General features: G+C 38.0%; 1 protein-coding gene across 1 annotated transcript in view; it reads left to right on the top strand.

The window, feature by feature from the left end:
- Window positions 1–4,887: 4,887 nt before the first annotated feature.
- The window catches only part of RASGRP3 (RAS guanyl releasing protein 3), a 69,023-nt gene continuing 55,104 nt past the window's right edge, over window positions 4,888–18,806 (top strand). Inside the window, exon 1 of the mRNA XM_062573625.1 lies at window positions 4,888–5,044. The gene's annotated coding sequence lies outside the window, so the exon portion shown is untranslated. The remainder of the gene's footprint in view (window positions 5,045–18,806) is intronic.

Here is an 18,806-nt window from a genome sequence, read left to right as displayed (position 1 = left end):
TTTAAATTTTTAAAATGACATACACTGATCTCTATGATGTTTCTTTCTGCACGTCCTTATTTACATAGGTGTGTGCCCAGATTACAGAATACCAGAAGTCTTTCTGCTACAGATGCATTATCTGTACAACACATTAGTGCTCTTTTATTAGTTTGTTATATACAAAGGAGGAAGCAATTTATCTCTGCTATGTTTTCTCACTTTTTTCTTGGAAGCTTCAATGTTAAAATATTTACATTAAAATACACACAAACACAGAAAAGTGAGTTTTTGAGATTGAGCATCTAAAGGCTGAGGACTTTAAGTACTAAAGTGCAGGAGTATAAAGCCTCCAGTCTTCTATCCATTACTGATGCTTTTGAGTCCTAGTGCATGGAAAACAGTCAAAACCCAGTACCTCATTGTACAAGGTGCTGCAAAAAGGCTTTCTCTCAACTGAGGTATAAAATGAGAAGGTAATGAGAAATGAGAAAATAGGATGGGTGCAGATAGAGGAAGTATGCAAAGAAATAATGAGATAACACTAGGAATAGGAATACTAGGAACACTGCTGCCATGAGGGCAGCAGCCCAGCATGGATCAATGACAAGGGATGCAACCAGGAATGAGGATTTCTGACACCGGATCCTGAGAAGTCAGGAGAGCAGAGGAGCCACCCACAAGGATGAGCAACACAGACTTGCCAAGAAAAGAACTTGTTGGAGACAGTTTTTGACAGTTCAGGAACCAGCTGAAATTTTAAATAGCTCCTTCTGCCTCCCTGGAACAAATTATTTCCAGCACAGCCCTGCAACAATGTTGTTGACACTTCTGGAGGGTAGTGGGACAAAGAAGAACTTTGCAGAAGAATAATGAGGTAATATTGCAGCTGTTCACAGCAGCTTCTCACAAGTCTGAACAGAGCTTGCCTGGGAATTTCAAAAGTACAAACATAAAATGAAAGTGTGAGCTGACTGGAGGCAAAAATCAACTCTGTTAAAGTGAATTGAGCACACTAAGCAGGACAGAAGTAGAATGCAAAGAATCTTGAATACAAAGACAAGGATGTGACTGAGAAGGGAGGAGATGAGTGAAGTGTAAGGAAAAGGATGAAAAGCAGAAACAACAAGCAAAACAAGCTTTCCCGATAAAAGTATCACTTCCTGTGAGACCTTTGGCAAGTTACTGTATTTCCTCACCAATACCAGAGAGATAACACTTCCTGCTTTCATCACCTCCCTGAAAACTTTAAACTCTTAGGTGTTTGTACAGAGATCAATCACAGGGAAGAGATAGGGATCAACAGAAGTTTTAGGCACTAAAATCTTCAACATTTTCTAAATAAAGCTTTAATTTAATCTTCACTATTATGCAGACATCAGGTTTAATGCATGTTGCTGTTCAGAATACAAAGAAGGAAGACAAAAAAAAAAGATGCACATTGTGTTCTGGTAAGGAAGAACATGAAAAATAAATTATATTGCTATTCATGTTCTCCTTCTATAACCTATCCAAAACACACACAGGCAGTTTATATCATGAGGGATTACAGAGAGCAACTGTGCTCACCTCATGAGACCCCAAATACATGTGGCAGATGACTGGCACAGTATTTTCTATGTGTATGCTGGTTCACAGCTTGAGTCGTCCCCCCTCACCCCAGGTTTTTTGTTTTTGTTTTTAGGTTCACAATGCACTGTTTTCTAGCTTGCCCCACAGCTATAGGTAGCAAATGCACTGGGATATTTTTGTTCTGATGGTTTGCTTGAGTGGTGGAAAGGAGGGAAGCAATACATTTTCTATATATACTACATTTTCTATACACTGAAAGTAAGCTATAATTTAAAAAGACCCTTAAACTCATAGTTCCTCAGCAGTTATAAACTGGCACAGATCCATTAAAACCAATGAGCCAGCTTCCCCAGACAGTTCAAATCAGCGTCGCTTCACTGAAGTTGACAAAGCAACACCTATTTGTAGAAGTTGGAGATCTGGCCCACAGCCCGCACTGCAGTCCAGAGACACCATCTGGTAATCTGTTTAACATGATCAGAAATCAAAACGGAGACCTGTGTCCTTGTAATTCACTTGATACTTCTGAGACAAGTGATTTCCACGGCCGTAAGTCAGGTAGCCTAAGATGAGCCATACAACATAAAAATTGCTTCCTCCTCAACACAGCTTTACCACGAAAAGTTACTACTTGCAACATGTTGGACAGTGCTGTAAAACGTAGGGGCCAGGGAAGCAACTGAGGGGGAAAGAGGAACAGGAACAATACTGTAACTAATTCAAGCTATTTAATAAATTATAGACACCACAAACTAGATCATACTGCCTTCCTCACACTGAATAGGACCCTCATGTCAAACACATGCCCACTGATGCCAGTGGAAAGAGCAGCAGGGCACAGTGGCAGTGACAGTATAAGAGCAGAGGAGAAGACTCAGATATTTCAGCCTATTATCTTGAATGCTTTTCTGAAAAGCTTCCACATTCAAATTTAATGGGAAAATCTGGATACCATTTTTATCATTCTAACTGTGAAAAGCCAGATGTAAAGCTAGAACCAAGACAAGAATCAGCACTAAGGGGCAAACTGTATCAAACCATTTAGATTCACTTTTGGTAAAAATTAAAATGACCTGTGCAGAGTCCAACTGAAGAGTCCAGCACAAAGCAGTAGTTTTTTCATGGTGCCATACAATAGCTCACCCAAAGTTTCCTGTAGAGAAGAAGCCATCATTCTCCCCACAGGAACAGGCTGACATGAGTTTATGATGTCCTTAACACAAGCACACATGCATGTATTTCAGGGGCAGAGTGTAAATGAGCTGTGAAGACCAGGTGCTTTGAATTCCAAGGGACCTGATGTCTCCCTGCAGCATACAGGCACCAAGTGCTACTCCACAGCTGCTCCTGCAGCCAATAGTTGTACCAGCATCTAGTGTGCAAGACAGACTAGCAAAAATGGGATTGTTAGACCAAATACAACTCTTCTACTTTGACACTGAAAAATGTCATTGGATCTTACAAGCATCTGTCCTCACAACTCACCCAGTTCCTGGCTCTCTTGTGGCTCCACAGCTATTTGATTCCAAAGCAAACTCTGAAGTGGAAGCCTGAAGCATCCCTCACCAGGCCTTTCAAGAAAGGCTTTCTCCTTAAGATTACAAAAAGTGGGAGCAAAAAAGCTTGCATGAGGGATGAAAATTTCTAGCAAGCATCCAAAGTCAGGCTGCCAGGGGAGGGGAATCTTGCTTCAACCCTGCATTATATTTTTAACACTTTGGAGATATTTTGACTGACACTGAGAAAAAGTGTCTTTGAAAGAGAGGGTATCAGCAAAACTAGCACAAGCAGGTTTTGTGTCGTGAGAAACAGGCTCTTTGTAAAGTTCTCAACCAGGCAGGCATTTTCCTGAAGATGTTATTTATTTTTATTTAAGTTCCTCTGGCATCTAGTCTACCTAGAACTACAGAAGTTTGCAAATTCGTATATAAGACACCATACTAGCAGTTATGGTTGTTGCCTATTTAATATATATGAAACAAAGGGTTTAAAATTTTCCAAATTCTTCAAACGTCTCAGATCCTTACCTCCCATCACTTTTAGCAGAATTCACACACGAGTCTTGCCTACAAATCTCAAATAAAAGAAAAAAACCCTTTTCCACATAGCAACACCTCTCTCATATCTCTACCTTCCCTTTAGAATATCACCTATTTCAGACTACACATCACAATCTTAACCATCTTCAAAAGCACAGTGTTATTCGAACATGAAGCCAACCACAGTAAAGATGGGCAGAAAGCATTTTTACAGCTGTTTTCCTAATTTCTATAAATTGAAGGAAAGTTGTACTGTTTCTCAGGCCTCAGACAGCAGAAGATGTAGGAATAAGGAAAACAGATAATCAGGTAGATATGGTTACATATTACCATCTTAACTGATCATGATGTGAAAATGGTTTAATCTTTTTAACAGGGCCTTGGATACAATATATATATTTAAAAACCTAGTAAATTGAAAATTAATTAAAATTGGAAAGTTCCTTTTCTGAAATCTCACCCAAAACCAATCAAAAGCTTGTTTTTTTTTTTTTGGCTCCAATGAATGGATTTGACGATTCAGCTATTCAAGAGCTATAGCTGCACAGCCTTCCTGACAGAATACATGTACAAGTTTCCCTCTATGTGTATGCATTTAGTTTACTTAAGCATTTCCAAGTCTTATGCTCTGGGCTGAGACTGCAGATAATTTTCACTGAGGAAGAAACTAGTCTGAGGAAACAATGATTCTCTTTTGAAGAAAAAAATATGATTTTAAACTAAAGTAAGCATGCAAGATCTGCACCTCCTGTAAGACATATTTTGCTGTCCTAGAACACATGCTAGCCATCTTTTTCTTTTTAAGTCAAAGAAAAAATTTCTTTCAACTCTCCAGTCCCTCACATGCTTCTCAAAGCTTTAATCAAAATTACACATTTAAGCAAAGTGATAATTAGTGAAGCAACTGAGGTCAAAAGGCCTAGTATTACTACGTATCGCCATTCTTTTTTAGATTACAAAAGACGACATCCTAGAACATTTCAGAACAATCGTTCGTTTCATGTAAGCAATCAGTGCCCGCAGAGCAATCTTTAGCAAATTCTTCGGCTTATTTTTAAGGGGGGGGGCAACCCCCCCCCCAAGATCTTTCCTTTGTTTAAATGCATTTCCTGCCTTCCTTACTGCTACAGACCCTGTTGTGGCAGGCCTATTTATAGCCCAAAGAAAGGAAAAAGCACCACTGGAGGCAGGAAAACTAAGTTGGGAAAGAATAGAAGGAAGTGTGGCTGCCATTTAGCCAAACAATCTAGAACTAATTGAGCTCAGAAGAGCCCAAGCCTCAGTGAAGCAGCTGGGAGTGACCAGAGCACGCTCCTTCCCCTCTCTCCAGAGCTCTGCCAGGAGCATATGGGACACTGCTGGGCAGAAAATAATTTCAGCATCTCAACGTTGTGGGGACAGGAGAAATCTTGGATAAACGAGTGCATTGCAAGTTAGATACCTGTCAAATTAAGGTAAGTGGCTTCTTTCGGTATTTCTGATTGCTGTATTCTTAACGTCTTTCCAAATGTGGCCAGACTAGTACATGAAAACAGAATAACCTTTGGAGAAGGAATTGTAAGATAAAGCTACTTCAGGAAAGCTACCCAAAAATCTGTGATCTGAATTTTAAGGGTTTTTAATTAAAAAATTGTAACATTAAGTTGTTATAAAGAAAAAGCTTTAGTACAACTCATAGGATAGAGGGGAGGAAGGAAGGCAAATCGGAGCAGAAACACTCATCCAACCAAAGAAGTGTCACAATTTCTGCAAAAGCGATCATTTCAATGAGATGTCAGTAGGGAAATTGAATTCTACAACAGATTCTTCAGGAGCTTTCCTTAAGCAACAGAAATCTTTGCCATATAGTCACAAGTTAATTTTGCTGCTTTCCTCATCTGTGTTTTGCTCAGTTTACAATCTATGATTGAGTACTAAAGAAATGTTGATGGAAACTATCTGCCTCAAAGAAAAGTAATGAAGTTAATGCTATGTTAAGTTAAATATATTGATTCGGGAGGTTGGGAGAGAAGAAACAGACATATATACAACATATATTTATACCGGATGTGTTAATTTAGATCAAATAAACATATAAATACATATAAACATGTAAATACATAATTGTAATTAAAAATGTGTAAATATAATTAAAATTAGAATTTACTCTTAATTTAATCAAACTTTATGGTATACATGAAGCATATTTGAAGATAGGAATTTAGCTAGAATGAAAGCACATGACAGTTCCTAGAGTTTTAGCATTTATTATGACAAGTAATTGTGTGGGTGTGCATAAAAGTGAATATATATATATATATATTTATATGAATATACGATTTGTTGCATTTTTGTACTGCAGAAGTATAGAGTTGTGATTCTGAGTCTAATTGAAACTGACAGCAGAATGACAGTAGAATTTTCTAATCCGTTTGTTTTTAGATACTATACACAAATATGTTGTCATGACATCATCTGTAAAGAGCTAAATTTTAAGATATACCAGTCTACACATCATATCAGTTAACTGAATTACCCCCAAGACAGGTTTTGAATAGGGTAAGAGAAGAAATTATTTTAAGCTTATGTTTGTTTTCTTCAATTTCAAACAGCCCCTTTACTCTTCTAACAAAGTGAATGCTGTCACAATTTCAAGGCAAGAGGACAGAAACTGTATAACACTAGATTCAAACTCCATCCCCCCATGTGTGTGTAGAAGGATGGGATTTTCACCTTCTTTGAATTAGCTATGGGAATAACCTTTATACTAGTTTCACTTGTGTTATTACCACTATTCAGATGCTACTCAGATTACTCATTTGTTATTCAAATTTTGCTTAGGATTAGTAGTTTATTGTAAAATGTTGCTGGTGAGCAAAAGGGAAGTGTGGTGTGTTGCTGTTCTACTATATCCCCGTAGGATGCTATTATGTTTAGAGTCTGTTAGGGTGAAGATAACAAGGCAGGATGTCTGCAGATACCCATGTAGGTGAAAAGCTGTGATAGGACAATTGTAAACAGCAGCAGTCAGCTGTAAACCTGATCCTGGGAGGTGCCAAGCAGCAATTCCAGTGAAGCAGATGTTAATCAATGCTCATAGAAAGGATCAGGCACTCTGTCTGATTTCAAAGTACTCAATTCTTCAGGGTTTCTCACTTCCAAGAGGTTATTAGGTTGCTCTTGTGAAGTATGAAGCACTTGAAATGAGAGCTATAGTAGTAGCCTCTACAGATACTTTCAAGAGAAAGCTCTCTAGACTACAATTTCAGTTACTAGTGCAGTTTGCTCTCATTCACTTAACTTTCCTGCTCTCAACTTCATTAACAGATTTACCGACACAAAAAAATCTGTGATCCGAATTTTAAGGGTTTTTAATTAAAAAATCATAACATTAAGTTGTTATACTGAATAAGCTTTAGTACAACTTGTAGGATGGAGGGGAGGAAGGCAGGCAAATCTGAGCATAAACACTCATCCAACTAAAGAAGTGTCGCAATTTCTGCAAAAGCAATCATTCCAAAGAGATGTCAGTAGCACAGCTAGTGCAGTGCAACTGAGCAGTAAACACTAGATCATTCAGAACAATTCTGGTCTACAACACTCACCATAAAGTTATTTCAAAGATAGATATCACTGCATGTGTGTAACACAACAAACCATTGTCTAGATGTATGAAGATCACTTTCAAATCAGCCATTTATAATGTAATTATATGGCAAAAAGTGAAAATATAACGTACAGAAGCAGTTTCACATTTATCCGTGTGAAAGATATTATAGATGGTATTTAGAAATTGCCTAATTAATACTCCTAATAAATTTATATACTTAACAAAGGAGAATTAAGAGAAGAAATTTGGATGACAGATACAGATGCAAACCCACTGAAGGCAATACTCATACACATCAGTGAGAACAGAATTTGCCTTCAGAAGATAAGGACAGCCTACTCCACTGCCTACTCACTATTTTCAGTTTCTCAGTCTGTTGTACGGGGATTTTGACAGCACTTTGAAACTGTCTTATCCCTTCTTCAATTCCTTCTCCCATTTCAGCATTCAGGACAAGCTTAAAGCAATTCAGAATCAGGTATAACACAAGAGCAGTACAGCATGTGGTGCTCAAAACGTACACTGCCGTTTCCAAAGATCGACTTAGAAATACACTGGCTTAAAAATAATACGTATTTTCTATCTTTGTCCCTTTGAGATCTTATAACCAGTGCTTTCAAGCTTGCCTCTGCAACTGTGAGAGTTAGTAAGCCTAGTAGAAAAAAATAAAACTAGTCTTATATAGACTTGTAATTGCAAAACTAGTGGTTTGGGGAGGGAGTGAGGAGGAGGGAAGAAGTGGAACACGTATATAAAAAGATTTGTTTCAAAACTACAAGAATTCACAAGGCTTTGTGTTCAAAAGTTCATGAGTCCAAAGCTTGAAAACAGAGTTTTGTCTTGAAGATGCAAATCATTCCAGAAGGCTTTAGAATAAATTTATACCCCTCCACTTCATAAAATCTTATTACATGCTATAGCCTAACTACTCTTGAAGAGATTCTCTGTATATAAACACTTTTCTGTGTGCACAAGTACTAATAGAATTGGGATTATTAAGTCTCCTAAAAAAATTAAATAGGAGAATTTGATATATCACAGGGAAGTGGAGGTTCACTTGCTTTTTAATCTGCCATTATTTTGGCAAGAGATAAAAAGAAGCAGTAGCCTCATCAAATACTTCAGTCAGCTGTCACTCTTCTGTGGCAGCCTATGTTTCTGGCTCCAGGAAAGCTCAGATTGTCTGAAAGAGAAATCATATGACTTAAAAAAATAATGCACTTCAGGTGACAAACTATGCTATGCCTTTACCCAAAGTTTGCCCAGATTTAGTAGGATTTATTATTCCTCATGCAGTTGCTCTGGGATAAGTACCTTAATTTCTCCCTAAACCCCTGTTCCACTGTATCAGAGACTCTTACAAGGGAGCTTTGTATTCCCAAGTCACAGTCAAGCCTGCTAACACTAATGAAACAGCCAGTAGAGACTTGGAAGTACCAGTACATCTGTCTGGACACAGTCCAAGTAAGATTTTTGAGGACATATGTGCAGTCTGTGGTACCATCTCAATCAACAAGTAGAACCAGGGGAGAGGAAACACAAAACCCAGCCAAAATGAATTAAGAAATCAAAGTTCAATATCTGACAGCATCAAGATAGTTCAATAAAGCACAGCAGGAAAATGCTTACAACAAAAATGTCAGTGCTGAAAAATTATTTATTTGGTAATATTAAAAAAATAATAATACAACCCTATGACTATGTGCTGACTCACATCCTGATTTGTGGAAAAGTTTATACAGGTGCTTAAATTTAAGCATATGAGTAGTCCCATCGATTTCAAGTAAAATTATTTCAATGGGTTGATAAAATTTAAAGCCAAGCCAGAGTCATTAGACTCAAACACAATACACTAATTTTTACCATTCCTCCTGTACCTAGCTCAAACCTTCCTGCTTACAACAAGAATATACATATATATTATGTTCAAGATAACAGCTGAAGGAGATGATCACAATATTCTATAAGCAGACAAAGATTCAGCCCAGTGAAAATTGTTCAAGTTGACAGAAATTCCTCAGCTCAAATGGCAGTTAAATGGGCACCAGCTAGGTACCAGCTTATTGCACAGAAGTGAAGGTCAATGTATAGAAAATGGACTGTTTCTCCCTGAGAAATATACCACAAAACCTATTAACTTTACTTCAGATGCATAAACAAGGATGAACAAAAAAAGTACTTTACAGTTCAAGCTTCATGCTAAAGTCTTTTTGTCTTTGACTCTCTCATCTCCAACACAGCCATGTATAAACTGTGCTACAAATAAAGAGCCACTGTTAGAAGTAGATGGGACATTGCAACAGTGATAACCTAATGCAGGGACTGAGCAAAAGTGGTATTGTCAAATCTCTTCTTATCAGACCCCTGAGTGTACAAATGCAGTTTTAAAAGACTTACTATTTAAACCCAAGACAAAAAAAACTGCAAGACATGAGTCCCACGAGTCCTTCTTGGCAGGGATCAGAAACAATGGATTTATATTACATGAATACACAACAGCAGAACAGTGGTGCTGAGGGATACAACATATGGTCACAACAAAAAATGATGGCAAGGGGAATAAGAAAGACAGCCTTGGGGTCTAAGTGCCACCTTCTCCACAATTAATGTTCTGTTTCCCAGGTTCAAGGATCCTTTGACTACAAAGGATCTCCTACAATGCAGAAGAATAGACGAGTTGGAACACACACCCTCCGGGGCTACTTTGAAAGTGTAGTTAGGGGAAACAGGATGGCCCAAAGCCTACTCAGCTAACAGCCTAAAAAAGATCAAGTTCATATATATCCCAAGCAACTATATTCGAAGAACACATAAAACAAAGCAAAACTCCACTATATTACAGAGTATTATGTAATACATTATTATAATTATATTATTACATAATCACATAATTATTTTTGCTCATAGCAGAATTTAATCAGAAGTACAACAGGAGACAATGGCTAAAGTCTCCTCCAAAGAGTTGGTAACCATGCATGCATCCTCAATTCTTGGGGTAGCAGAGAAAAGAAATCTTGTCTTTAAGAAGTATTCTTGCTTTCCTTTCCATTCAGCTTCAGGCTTGGCAATCTCACTGTTAGCATGGTCCTTCCTGGGAACCAAACGGGTACCTTGGAGGAAGGAGGAACCTGTCCCAGCTCTTGACAAGCAGGGGATGGTGGCATGCTATCCTGTTTTAGACCTCGGCTTTTCCCTGAACTCATTTCAGGGATTTGTTTTCATTTCTGCAGTGGACAGCAACTTCCCAGCCACCTGTTTAGCAATGACTTTGCAAAACAGTTTATCCAGTGATCCCCAAATAGACTACGCACACATCATAACTTCTCCCCAAAGGCCCAGGGACTCAAGCAACTCACTGCTCTAACAGAACATACACCTCCAGGAATATCAAAATGCAAACATGCCAGCTCCCTTGCCAGCATCGCATGGAAGTGATGCCATTAGGTCAGGATAAGAAAAGAAGTGGAAGGTAAACAAGTAAACAGCCAGGACAGTCATGGTACAATACAAAGCACTGTGGTAGGTCTGCTCCATCAATACAATTCAATCAACTGCAAACAATAATGCAGTTTGCAGTTAATTTCATGTTTTGTCAAGCTAGTAAGTCTGGTACTGTCCCATTAGTTATGTCATGATAGATTTTACATTATAAAGATGCAGGTCACTTTAGTTAGAAAAAAAATATGTACAGATACATGTTTAGATCATCTCAGCATTCTTAGAATCCTTTATACACGAATATACTTTATTTTTCCAACACAATATCACAAAATGTTTCATTGCTATTTTTGATTACTGATGCACCATAACTATCTTGGAAAGCTAGGGATAAAGATGATCTTCAGTGACCAACTGGTTCATTAATAAAGGGAAAAAGAAAATTGCGACAGCATTCAAACTCAACTGAACTATATTCTTCATAGTTTCAGAAATGGGAAGAGGCAAAGGATCCTGAATTCTTCCAAACCACTTGACCTTCCCCATAGTCATGGCTAGTCTCTGCATTTTTCATAAAAGAAACATCCATACTGCCGTCATGTCATGCTGTGGTTTTATAATGCAACACAGCCTATACTGAATTCTGGATGCAGCACATCAATTATCTTTAGTGTGGGAGAGTGAATTACTGTCAAGTAATAATAAAAAGAAAAAATAAGAAACCAGAATAGTGTCTTATACCATTAAGAGACATGAAACTAGAATATTAGCATCAGAGAAAGGCTCAGATTCAACCAAGTGTAATAAATCCAGCAGAGTTATGCATACAGAGGCTTTGGCCCCTAAGGGCTCTGGCATACAAGAATATTAAGTGTTGGTATTATAATAAGCATATCTCCTTACAACTAACGAGCACAGAAGCAAAATCCTCTTCCTCATCTTCGCACTGGCTGCTTCACAGTGTACACAGAAGGCACAGACAGATCGAAATTCACTCCCCCCACAGGAAGTCTGGGGGAAACAAGGACCCTGAGATGTTTGCACACAATGCAGCCCGACTCAGACAGATTGCTGGGTGAACACAGCTCGACTGGTAAACACGCAGTATGTTGGGCGTAACAGACACTCTGCCTGCTACTTCTACTGGGTTAGATATTTTTGTTCCAAGCCTCATTTTATAGTGTAAGCACATGCTTACAGTGCTGCTGATTACAGGGGAGCCGAGTACTACTTTTTAACATTTTGACAAAAGTCATTTACAAAATTGTTTAGGTTCTTTCTAGAAGGAAAGAAATAGGTTTGTTTCCTGTTCTCTTCTTGGTCAGTTACTTGACTGTCTTTTCCACTCGTGTACAGTGACAGTTAATGGACTACACTTAGCTGCAAGATGTGATGCCTGTTCCACTTCTGGGTATTGCTTCAGTGTAACATACAGGTACTCAGTACCAGCTCACACAGCTCTCACTGAGGAGACTGACTTGCCAAACCAAGCACTGCTGTGACCTAAGTGCTGGCAACATACACCGCAAAATTAACAAGAGAAAACAAAACATTTTTTACTTCTCATGTATAATGCAAATGTTTGAATATGTCTTGTACTTAGCTATGGGAAAACTCTCTGACACGGATAATAAAGGGATTCATAAAAAATAGTTACAATCCTACGTGATGCTCAATTCAAGCAAGAAGGAGGTGAAGAGGGAATAAGAGGCCCCTTCTTATAAACATTGTGCATCACTGATGACAGATTTCAACCATATTGCATTGGGAAAAACTTGGAAACAGCTCTCCAGCAGAAACTCAGAAACACTATTTTCAAGTATTCATTCAGATTAGTGTTGTATTAAATGTCATCTCTGCTTAGTAAAAGTGCTCAGCCTTTTGTGGTATGTCCCAGTGTTCCTCAAAAAGGAGAATGAAGTCAGACAAAGTTTAGTTCTGTGGCTGTCATGAGAGAGACCAGGTGCCAGGAAGGTTATGTGCAGCCATGCCTTAACTCTCCTGTGTAGATTTAGACAAGCTATAAATTTCCTCTACCTTAGTCTTCCCATTTACAAGACAGGAGGATGAAAGCCAGGGACACTGCAAGAATATCAGGTTTAATAGTATCATTTATGTTGCAAATGTTACAGAATGTGCAGTGCAAAATCTGCAAAGTGAGATGGGGTGCCTGTGGGTACCACTCCAGGCACTGCTCACAAGCATACCTGTTTCAAACAACCATGCAACATAAAAACACAGTCCAACAAACACTGGCTACAATCTTGCTTATGCCAGTCTTTGCTTATTTTCCACAAGTATTCTAGCAACTGTATTTACTGACAGAAATACATAATGACTATAGCACAGAATTTCTGTGGACAGTAAACTTTTAAATAGCTATCCTACTGCTAAATCTGATCCTGGTGTTTTGTTTTAACCGTATTTCTAGCTGCAATATAAACAAAATGTCTGTAATTCATATCTTCTGTTATTTCATTATAGAATAACATAGATAGTCTTATTCAGAACTTTACTGGCCTATTTCAAAATATCTTGCTTCAGCAATTCACATCGTAGCTCAGTCAATTAAGCATATAGCTTAGGAAGGAAGCAAGTTTATACCAATGAGGGGAACAGGTATAATTACAGTGACTGAGAAAAGTAACATAAATAATTGCTAAGTAAAGAAATGAAAAATATTCAGATAATATTTTAATACAATTCATAGAATAATGTTGTCTCTAGTGTAGATTTTCAGTGAAAAGTGTACTCAGAGGTGATCTATACAAGCCAAAGCTGAAAGCTGTTGAACTTAAAACAGGAGAGACAAGGAGACAAGTAAAATACAAAAATCCCAGAAAGCTAGGTGTTTTCTGTAAAACAGAAAACAACACATTAAAAATCAGAAGTTCACTGACTTGAAAACTTCTTGTGCAACTAACGTTCCACTTTACATCTGAGAGAGGCTGTGATAAAGAGCTCTTCAAAAAATAGCACCAATGTCATAGCTTGTTTGGATCAACTGAGAAAACAAACATCCTTGCTGAAGTTTTCTTAGTGGTAAAGGAACTGCTGACTGACTCAAACTTACCCTTGCTGTAGAGAAGACAACAAAAACTGACAGCCACAGAATATTCAACATTGCAGCAATGCCCCACCCCTGTTAGCAGGTTGTCCACAATCAGGATGGTAAATACAAGTCTCTTACGTGCTCAAGTGTGTTTAGAAATCCTTAATGTCACAACAATCTAGGTAGCAAAGGAAACAGTATCCTTTATGACAGATTTGATTTGTGTTTAGTGATGCTACCATAACTAGAACTAGAAGGAACATACATATGTAGGAATATACAGTCTTCAAGCTCTGCCTATGAAACCAGCATATCCAACTTGTGGCATACAGCTATTCAATTTAGTTGGAAATAAGGCACTGAAGGATTTCTGTTTTGTTTTGTTTTTTAAACATACTGTTTTTGCAATAGAAGAGACTCTCTCCACTTGCTGTGACTGCATAGCACAATTTCACCACTTATCCCTGAGCAAAGGCAATGCTGCTATTCTTTAGTATTGACAGCATGGAACTACTCACACTAATCTGTCCATCTCTGTGCTAACTACTTCAAGGACTACAAAAGAAATTTTCTCATCATTTATTTTTAAAAGAAGAGCACAATCCACATTCCATTTCAGTAACTGAAGACATCACAAGTACATTCTCGTTTAACTATCAGTTGCTTTGGACTAACTTCATGAACTCCTGCCGCTTTCATAAAAATGGAAGACAGACTACTGAATGAGAAGCATCATGGATAAACTCCCAAGCAGCATGCAAACTCATCATCAAATAACTAACAGGTAATTAAATGAGAAGAGCTTGCTGGAAGGACTGAGAAACTGGAAACCTAAATGCCTCATGCTGCATACTGTTGGCTACTTGCTGGTCCTTTTCAAGGCATATAAGGAATTTCTGATCCCAGTCTAACCAGATACCCAGTCTACCATCAAAAGACGTTTTGATGCAATTCCATGTTTGAAGACAACACATTGGCTCAAAGGCAGACTTACTGACACACTCACACATTACCTGATATGAGGTAATCAGATAACACTGAGGGTCTGCTCATTTTCCAAAACAGCCTCCTCTCTGCAACAACAGTCAATTAGTGCTCAATTTACATTGTAGGCTTTGGACCAGGTGTTTCTACTTACAAACATATCCTGCAGGACAGATAGAAAAACAAGAATTGTGACCTCTCTCTGTGAAAAAGAACTAAGGAAAATAAACTGAAAGTAAAAAGCATCTTAGTTTAATAGTAACAGCTAATTTATTAATTAAAGTTCTCACATATGTTGATATAAGGAAGGAAATACAGTTCCTGTGAACTTTGGGGGGTTTGTGAGGGGAGTTATTTTTGTAGGTCTGCTTTTTGTTTAAGTGGACTTTAGCTTTTTATTATTATTTCTGTAGTGAAATTCAATATTCATTAAAAGAAAAAAGAAATCACTTCATTATTCTGTGTCATCCCCTTTAAAATCTGAGGGTCAAAAGTACAGAAAAATTAAGACTATCCACTGTTTTGTGTGCTAAATTTGTAATCGCTAAAATCTAATTTCTCCCTGTATCTCAAAAAATATTACATGAGCTAAGTTACAACTACCATCAATTTGCAGCTGTGACTACACAACATTTTCACAAACTGGACAACAGACTTTAAGCTGGACATGAAGAGGAAAGAAGAAGAAAAGGGGAGGGGTACACAAGGATGTAAATGAGTGCAAAGACCGGTGTTAAGTGGTTTGCTCATGCTGCTCCCAATACTCCTATGCAATCCACCCTTACCCTCAAATTTCTTCCTTCCACCTCCCCTGTCTACCTCCTGTATCCTTCCTCTTTACTCTTGTACATCCATGCTTCACATGTTTCACACTTTTCTTCATACAGTTTTCCCTCCTATCCATCTCTTCTGGCATCTTTACACCTTTTTTAGGAAAAACCTAAGAGCCCAGCAGAGACAATCTCCTTCTCACCAAGGCCTATGAAAGTCATGGGAGGACAGCTGGGAGGAGAGGTAGCAGCCCCTTTGGGGCACGGCACAAGGAACAGTGTGACAGCTCAGCTCAATTCCCAGAGAATTCAGCAGTCACAGTAGCAAGTACTCAAGTCTCTACTGAGCAAGTGACAACACTAGTCAAAAGCTTACAATTGGGCTGACTTTTTACTAGGCCGTCAAAAATATCCCATCGTACAACTGATCTGTCAAACGTCAGGTCTATGCTTCAGAGCCTAGAAGCATTACTGTTTTTCAGTGTCACTTCTTACAAGAAACGTTTAACATGGCAAAACAAAACAATTTCCATGACTTCTGAAAATGAAATTTTTTAGCTTAAGTCACCATAAACTCCCAATTTCAGACAGGTATACAGCAGACAGAATTTCAGCTTAAATCACTACATTCTCATGCACTTAAAAGCAACCAAAATTTTTTTTTCCAATAGAAAGCAGGTAGCAACCTCAACTCTAAGATTCACCTAGAACCACTTAGGTTGCACTCATAAGCTCCACCTATTACAAATAATTGCTGATACAAAGGAAGGACTTATTTCAAGGATGAGAGTTAAGGATGAACTAATCTGATGACACCCTATCTTCACAGTTCTTGATTTCTCAGCCATAACGTGACTATTAGAGGTACCCTTCAGTGTCTGCATTTACAGTACTACTGTGCCCCCTAGAGCCCCAAATATCATGTTCAACAACTTAGGATTCCCTTAGCTTGGTAGGTATTTAACACATCCTATAGATGTTTCAAACTAATTTAATGTATTGAAAAGCCAAGAGCCCTAGTTAAAATATTCTCAGTGAAATTTACTTTCCATTATGTCCTTCAGTTGCCCTTCAGCTGGCAGTTTAGTGTGAGAGCTGTTGGACTATTTATAGCAGACATTTTAATCACACTTAGGTATTTATAAAACATCCTGCCTAGTGAAGGCTTCCATGATCTGCTTTCAATCACTTCTACTGATAGTGAAGGGTATATAATATCTGAGGCACTGAGGTGGATCAGCAAACTAGGCACTGATTGTTAGATATGGATTCCACATATGCTAAAAGATGCAGCTAAACTATACTGCAAATATTTAAGAAACAGATGTAATGATGCAGACATTCAGTAGTATAACCTAACTTAATTTCCTTGAGGGTCCATTTATGTCAGTTGAGAACCTTACCTCTTCTTACACAAATTCCAGAAGAATACATTAATAGAAAAAGACATTTTCATGCAATCCACAAAGCATACCTCCATAATTGCCAGGAATTCTCAAATTAACACTGTATTCCAAAATTTTAGCACAATATCAAAGCACTGATGCTGAGCTATGCTCTTTATCAGTATTCAATTTACTAATGAATGCACCTACAATTAATTAAATAACACATAAACATGACGTAGTCAAATATGTCTAAAAGGATAAGAGAAACAATAGTTAAAAACAAGGTATAAAACGTTTAGTAAAGAGAGGCTTTGGATCTGCTTATTCAGCATCAATAAAAGCAAATTACTTCCTTACCTTGAACTGAATCAAAAGAAAACGGTGCCTTTTCCATTCTTTAATTCTTTGTAACTTTTTTAGAAGCTATCCATACTATTTGTTTAGCATTAAATTTTGAACATTACACGTACCTTTTCTTATCACCGTTCTACACTAACTGTACTTATTTTTTGTGTTACTGTTCAATATTTCTTCTAATATGTCTGAGAAATCTATGTTCATTTGCTTGTTTCTGTTTGAGGCATCATTGTACACAGGAAAAAAAAGAATATACCCTTTGCAGTCAAGTCCTGAGCTGTTTCTTCAACTTAAAGAGAATGTACCATTGTGTAACAAACAGCAAAGTTCCTCTCATACGGAGATGTTATCTGATAGACACAGCAAACATTGTATTCACTGTGTCTGTATTTCCTATCTTACTCTTATCTGTATGGCAGTATTTTTTTCCCAAAGGAAAGAATCAAAAAAAAAGAAACATAAATTTTGGGGGAGTTTTATTTTCAGGGATTATATCAAAATTATTGATAACGGTAACTTAAATTTGAACATTTAGCATGAGCTAGTGGGAAGCTTTTTCCCCACATGAACCACAGAGTTTATGGCAATCTTAACCGTAAAGTAAAAAATAATTTTACTTAACCACATAAAATCATTTATTTCTCCACTCATTTGAGAAAGTACAAAGGCTCTTTTTCTTTTCAAGGAGCGTATCTCAAGCTGTTGATGGAATATTGCCATTCAGTCACTACTACCAAATTACATCCCTATGTGGAGCATGACTACCGAATAAAAATAGTCAGCTATTCAGGGCAGAATGTGATGACTCTGGTTGTTCTGTGTCCTGCTTGAAATGGCCTTGGGTACTACAAGTATTTAATCAATGATAAATACCAAAGGGTTTTGATAAATGTAAAAGGGTGTTATTGCATAACCAAAAGACGTACAATGTATTGTGTGGACAGGGTAAATTATTGTGTAACACATTTCTACCTTTTTTTGTTAATAGTAGTAGAGATCAAGATCTTTTATAATGAAGTTTGTAAAAAAATTTAGGAACCTTTCTTTTTAAAGCTATGTATAAAGTTCTGTTGTCCTCAACCTCAAATAAAAGTGTGGTTTAGGGGAAACAAACAGCATTTGTCAAAGGTAACTCATCTGATCAATGGCAGTGCCCTAAAGCACAGCAGTGCTTTCTCCTTTCTCTGAGCCAGGCCTGATTTTCACACCTGCTGCTGGGTGCAGCCATCGCTGAGCTGGCATCCTGCAACAGTCCCCAGCTCAGTTCTGCTGGGACAGCTCAACATCTCTCTTTGACACTACCATCCTATCAGCGTCCTCAACTGAAACCAACTCACTTTTCATGGCTTTATGTCTGTTTTAACTCTGTAGCTTGTACTGTCTCCTTTACCTGCCTTTTACAACCTCCTCAGCTGCTCACAAGGCCCAGCAGCACGAAGTCCCACGTAGGCTGGCCTCCTCCTCTCTTTACAGGCCAGATGAAAGTTTCCAGGGAGCTCTGCGGCGGCCGCATCACGGTGTCTCAGCCTTGCCAAGAGCAGCCACTTGCAGACACATTGCCAAGCCCTAGCGCACGCTGGGATAAAACAAGGCCCGGCACATCTGCAGCAAACATTTGCTGTTTATATAGCCATTAAC

The sequence above is a fragment of the Rhea pennata genome, chromosome 3, assembly GCF_028389875.1.
Source record: "Rhea pennata isolate bPtePen1 chromosome 3, bPtePen1.pri, whole genome shotgun sequence".
In the NCBI taxonomy this organism is placed as follows: domain Eukaryota; kingdom Metazoa; phylum Chordata; class Aves; order Rheiformes; family Rheidae; genus Rhea; species Rhea pennata.
The sequence above is the reverse complement of the archived record's forward strand: the minus strand, read 5'-3'. Positions and strand labels throughout refer to the sequence as shown.